Below are 6,859 nucleotides of genomic sequence, written 5' to 3'. Positions count from 1 at the left end.
TAAAGATCAAAGTAAAATCCACAATTTTTCACTGCTCTAACAGTGAAATCGTCACCTCTTATTTTATCTTGATCCCATGATCTATTCCAATACATTTATTTTTCCTTCTGGAAAGTATTACTGAATTTTTTTGGACTTAAATGAATAGGTATAACCTTGTAAGAGGAAGGAGGATTAAATTATTTCACTTAGAATTTGGCCCTTATGGGACAGGGACCATGTCTGACCTGTTTAAATTGTATATACTCCAATGCTTAACAAATACTATACTTCCCATTGTCGTATCATTTTTACTCTTTTAAATAATTCTATTCCTGAAAAATTATCATGTATAAAAAAGCCTTTTAACCTACAATTTTGATAGAAAACTGCAAATTCAAGCTATATAAAAGTGATCTTGTCAGAAAATCCTGGGCAATATACACATTTGGGCAGTCAGAACAAATAAGAGATCACTTTAATGATCAAGTCCAAAAGCAGAATTTGTTAATATGATATATTTCTTCTTCCTCTTAATGTTTTGTATTTATTTACCTTAGCTGTTCTTTGATTGACTCTGATAACAACAAGCAGGAGGAAATAGAAATAAAGACATAAGTAGTGTAGGTGCTTCGCAAGTATTCAAATTCAAACAGAAGGGCTTCACAACACTCCCAAAAAAGTGTAAAAAAGAAAAACTTCAAATTCTTACATTACTGATCTAATATTTTCAGAGTATCTAAGTCAAATAATACCTCAGATTTCTAATGCCTTACACAAACTTTGGAAAAAAGACAGATACTATTAAAGTTAAGAATGAGTATGTTAACAATGGTACTGAGTGCTCCACTCAAAATAGCTCCTTTAACGAAGAGAGATATTCAAGAAAGCTCTTCCTCCAGCTCTAGAAATTTCACGTCTGTTTGATTTACAAGCCAAATAGATCAAGTTCAGCGGCAATGTGCTTAATAAAAGGCCCTCTCACAGATAAATCATTTCTTGATGTAAAACAATTTTAGAATTTGTTTTCAACTACTTGGATAGGTGAGCCTCTAATTTGAAAAGTGGTGTGAATTGAGATCTAACCAGCAATTAAAATTTGAAAAAAAAATTGAGGTCTTAGTGACTTATGGTCATTGACACATCTCATAATAAGTAGTTCCATGGAGCTGGAAAAAGTCAAGCTTGTGAATTGAATTCTGCCTAACAAAATAGTCTCCTGTAGCTCAAAATGGAAATGTCATTTTTTTTCCACCTCCCCTCAACTGTTGACTGGTTGTTCTAAGAAATTATGCAGCTGTCAAATTTGACTTTGGGGACCTGATTCTTCAGTATTCATTCAAGCAAAACCACCAAATGGCTCTATGAAGTGCTCCCATTTTTAGAATTAGGCAGAAGGAGAGGAAGCAATTTCTTTATTAATGAAATTTTTTCCCCCAAGCTTTTCTGTAAATGCAAGATACTAAAACAAGGAAAAAAAAAGGCAAAATCCAAATTGAAGTTTCAGAAAGATTGAAACAAAACCAAAAAAAAGCCTACCTTAAAGGCCTTGGCAAATGCATGAAAGCAAAATCAATAATATTTTAGGAATATATTTATTCTTCTAGATTGAGAGAACTCAACTTTGTTAATATCATTAGTCAATAGGCAAACCCATTCAATCCAACATGTTCAAAACTGAACTCCTCTCAACACCCAAATTTTAATCTCCCCACTTGCCTTTCTCAACACTGTTTACAATAGTGTTTCCTATTTCCTGGCATTATCCTTCACTCCTCTCTTTCTTTCAACCCCTATGTTCAGTTCAAACCAAACTCTATCTTTTCATTTCTTCACAGCAGTTCCAGAATCCACCCAATCCCCTCCAATCAATCACCATGCTGGCCCATGAGCTTTTCATATCCTGGCATGGTTATTGACATATCTCCCTGCTTCCATCCAGCCCTTCCCATCTTCAATCCACACTTCATTCTGATGCCCATTTTTTTACTACTCAAAATTCTCCAGTGGTTGCCCGTTCTTTTCCAGATCAAGCAGAAACTATTGACCATTGGCTTCAAAGCACTCAATGAGTTTTCTTATACTTATCCTCACTCTTACCCAAGGACACCCCAATTCCCATGCTTGGCTTCTCTCTAATCTGCTCACTGTATCTCATCTCTCTCAAACTGATCTAATTAGCAAGAGCTAATTATCTCTTTTTCTTGGTATTTCCCTCCACTTCACATCAGGCAGACCACTACACTACACTTCTCATCTTCAAAGCCCTTCGAAAATCAATAATCTTCCAGGGTGTCTTTCTTCCCTCAATTTTGTCTCCCCATCCTATTTCCCTCACTACTGCTACTTCTGTATCCCCTAAATATTTGTGCCCAGAAACACAATCTGTATGTGCCTTGGCTTTAAGCTCATGGTGGGCAGGAAATGTCTGTTTATTGCTATACTGTACTTTCCCAGTTGCTTTATACAGTGTTCTGCATGCAGTAAGTGCTCAATATCAGACACATTCCCATCCTCCTCTCTGAGCAACTAGGTAATGATCATCATGTGCAGCTGCTTCTCCCTAACAGTAATTTGTGTTAGTGTCAGTCTCCCCTACTAGATTGTAAGCTCCTTGATTGCTAGGATAAGGTGTACTTTCTCCATTTGTACTCTCTAAAGTGCTTAGTTCAGTGGTCTGCATAGAGTAAGTGCTCAATAAGTACTATTGACTGATTAATTGATAGAGATTATAGCTGGAGGTCTTACCTTATTAACACAATGAATCATTTTAGATATTTCACCCAACAGTATTGATCCCAGGAAGTATTTGTTAAGGAGGATTGCAGGGCAATTTTAAACAAAAAAAAAATACCAAAAGTTGATGGATCACACTTATTCTTAAGAGGTTACTTTAGTGGTTGCCAAGAACTAAAAACCATTCCAAGTGAGGTAATTCTATTCCAGTAGAATGCCTCTAAGCAGTTCTAGGAGCATCTGCAGTACTAACTGGCCTCCCCCACCAAGCTGCTTTCTGTATTTGTACTCTCACATGGTAAGGCACATGCTGATTGAATTCCCCAGTAACAGAGGAATGTCTTGGACCCAGTGATTTCCTACAACTCCCTTTCAGGAGTTTTTTGTTTTTTGTTTTTTTTTTTTTTTAGGCTTGGGATGAAAAACAGCCTTGTATATTACTCCCAGTATAAAAATTATCAGGGCTATCAGACATCCCTCTGGGATTATCAGGGAACAACAGATTACAACAGACTCCTCCAGTTAAGAAGAGTAATAGTATTTAATGTGTCATCTATAATAATAACAATGATGGTTTCTGTTAAGCACTTACCATGTGCCAAGCACTGTTTGAAGCACTGGGGTAGATACAAGGTAATCAGGTTGTCCCACATGGAGCTCACAATCTTAATCCCCATTTTACAGATGAGGGAACTGAAGCACAGAGAAGTTAAGTGGCTTGCCCAAGGTCACACAGCAGACAAGTGGTAGAATGGGATTAGAACCCACAACCTATGACTCCCAAGCCTGAGCTCTTCCACAAGTCACACAAAGAACTGTACTAAACAATAGGCAAAAATACACAAATGAGAGTTGGGCATGATTCTTGGCCTCAAAGGGGCTGTGAACAATTTTAGGGAAAATTAGGTTTAATTCTTTCCTGTTCTCATAAAATGCATTTACTGACCATTTACTGTGTGAAGAGCACTGTACTTAGCACTTGGGAGAGTACGACAGACATGGCAGATATGTTCCCTGACCACAAAGTTCAAAAGCTTAGAAAGCTCACTACTATATATTACCAAAACATATTTATTAAATTGTTCATTGTTTGAGTTTAACATGAGAAGCAGCATGTCTTAGTGTAAAAGACACATGCCTGGGAGTCTGAGGACCTGGATTCCAATCCTGGCTCTGCCACTGGTCCGCTGTGTGACCTTGGGCCAGTTTTGGGTTTTTTGTTTGTTTGTTTTTGTTTTGTTTTTTAAAAAAAACTTCTCTGTGCCTCAGTTCCCTCGTCTGTAAAATGGGGATTAAGACTATAAACCCTATGTTTACCGGAGTGTATCCAACCCAATTATCTTGTATCTTTTTCTTCTTCAAATGCCATCAAGTTGTTTCCTACCCAGAGTGACTCCTTGGACACATCTTCTTCAAAACATCCATCTTCTGTTAAAGTCATTCTGGTATGTTTATCCATAGAGTTTTCATGGTAAAGATACGTCTTCTGTGCAGTAAAATCTGAGTCTCTGCTGTTGTCTTTGATCCACGTTTTGATCATTTGATTATCTGCCTTTGACTCTCTCATACTCTGTGAAGCAACGTGGCTCAGTAAAAAGAGCACGGGCTTAGGAGTCAGAGGTCATGGGTTCTAATCCCAGTTCCGCCACTTATCAGCTGTGTGATTTTGGGCACACTTTTGTTAAACCCCAAAAGACTTAGTGTAAAGCCAAATATCTATTGAGAATTCTGGATTTGACAACGAAGGATGATAGGATGGAAAATTCATTCATTCAATCATATTTATTGGACGCTTACTGTGTGCAGAGCACTATATGAAGCACTTGGAATGAAAGAGAATAAAGAGAAAATAAGAGAAGAGAGAGAACAAGACTAAGTGAACAGGGAGAAAGGAAGAGAGGACAAGGGCAAAGATGACACTGGCAGTGATAATGCCAGAAATGATACAGAATTAGATTATGGAATTTAAAAAAAAAAATCCTTCCCGGAATGCCTTTAGATTTAGGGGTGAAAATGACTTAAATAATGGAGGTATTCTTTAAACAGTCCCTTCCTCAGCACTTACCCTGGCTCCGCCACTTGTCTGCAATGTGACCTTAGAATAATCACTTAACTTCTATTCATTTATATTGATGCTATTGATGCCTGTCTACTTGTTTTGCTGCCTGTCTCCCCCTTTCTAAACAGTGAGCCCTTTATTGGGTAGGGATTGTCTCAATTTGTTGCCAAATTGCACTTTTCAAGCACTTAGTACAGTGCTCTGCACACAATAAATGCTCAATAAATATAATGGAATGAATGAACTTCTCTTTTTCTCAGTTACCTCTTCTTTAAAATGAGGAATGAGACTGTGAGCCTCACGAGGGCAGGGACTGTGTCTAACCCAATTTGCCTATATCTAAACCAGTGCTTAGTACAGTGCCTGGCACCTAGTAAGCACTTAAAGCATACCACAATTATTATTATCTAGTTGTATTAATACTGTGCCTGGCAGACAGTAAGCACTTAAATACCACAATTATTATTATCTGTAATTCATTTATATTACTGTTGTCTCCCCCTCTAGACCTTAAGCTCATTTTGGTCAGGGAACATGTCTACCAACTCTGTTACATTGTACTCTCCCAAACACTTAGTACGATGCTTTGCACACAGTAAGAGCTCAATAAATGCAATTGATTGAGGCACAGGGAATAGAGTCAGAGAGAATGTTTTTAATTACTAGAAGATATTTCAGGGAAGAAAAGAGGAATTTTTTTTAATAAAATCATTTTTGTGCAAACAAAAGTCTTTATGCATATTAAATGTGAAAAGTGTGAGGTCTGAATCACAAATCCAAATAAACACTTTAAAAAGTTGTTTCTACTCAAGATAAGAGTCAGTTTAAAATATGAGAAAAACAGAGATTATGCTTGTTTCCAAATAGGTATTCTTTAAATATCATTCCCCTGCATGAAGGAAACTTGTTTGAGATAGAACCAGGACCTGATGTACTCCTTAAAAAACTCTAGTGGTTGCCCATCCACCTCCGCATCAAACAAAAACTCCTCACCATTGATCTTAAAGCAGTCCATCACCTTGACTCCTACCTCACCTCACTTCTCTCTTTCTACAACCTAGCCCACACATTTTGCTCCTCTGGTGCTAACCTCACTGTGCCTCAATCTCGCCTGTCTTGCCACCGACCCCTGGCCCACATCCTGCCTCTGGCCTGGAACCCCCTCCCTCCTCAAATCTGATAGACAATTACTCTCCCCTGCTTCAAAGCCTTAAAGGCACATCTCCTCCAGAGGCCTTACTTGACTAAACCCCACTTTTCCTCAACTCCCACTCCCTTCTGTGTAACCCTGACTTACTCCCTTTGCTATTCTTCTCTCCCAGCCCCATAGCACTTATGTACATATCTATACTTTTATTTTTTTGTATTGATGTCTGTCTCCCCCTCTCTAGATTGTAAACTCGTGGTGGGCAGGTAATATCACTGTTTATTTTTGTTGTATTGTACTTTCCCAAGTATCTAGTATAGTGCTCTTCACAGAGTAAGTGCTCAATAAATACAATTGAATAAATGAAATCATAAAAGTGGAAAGAATGATCTTTACCAATATCTTCTCTCCAATATGTTTGGAATTTTAAAACAAAGCAGTAAAGCAGTGACTGCAAGTGATACCATAGCATACTCACAACTGGAAAGACCTCAAAGAGGGTGGAGTAGGTAGATCACGAAGGAATGTTATGAAGCTTTGAAAAATTACCAAAATATAGTCTCCTTGTTGTTCAAGATAATGTAATTCTACCAACTTCACCGTAGAACCCAAACAATTTGCCTTTTTCTTTTATGACTGCAACTCTTTATTTCCTCAGAGAATAAAGATTTTTCCTAAGGTACAGTAGGGCACCAATTAAGTTTCACTTTTAAGCAATTAACAGGGTGTCATATTACTTTCACACACATTCCTTTCTTTTTTGGCACTTTGGCAGTTTTCATAAAAATCAAGCAGTAAAACGCGATCTTTACAGTGTTCTCATATACATTTTTAGAGCTTTTATGAGTGAACTATTTTGAAAGCTCCTAAAGTCTAGCTAGAATGAACATCTATAGGTGTGGAAAATTGAACCTCCCCCAAGTTTAATAAAGAAAACT

Source organism: Ornithorhynchus anatinus, chromosome 1 (genome assembly GCF_004115215.2).
Source record: "Ornithorhynchus anatinus isolate Pmale09 chromosome 1, mOrnAna1.pri.v4, whole genome shotgun sequence".
NCBI lineage: Eukaryota > Metazoa > Chordata > Mammalia > Monotremata > Ornithorhynchidae > Ornithorhynchus > Ornithorhynchus anatinus.
The sequence above is the reverse complement of the archived record's forward strand: the minus strand, read 5'-3'. Positions refer to the sequence as shown.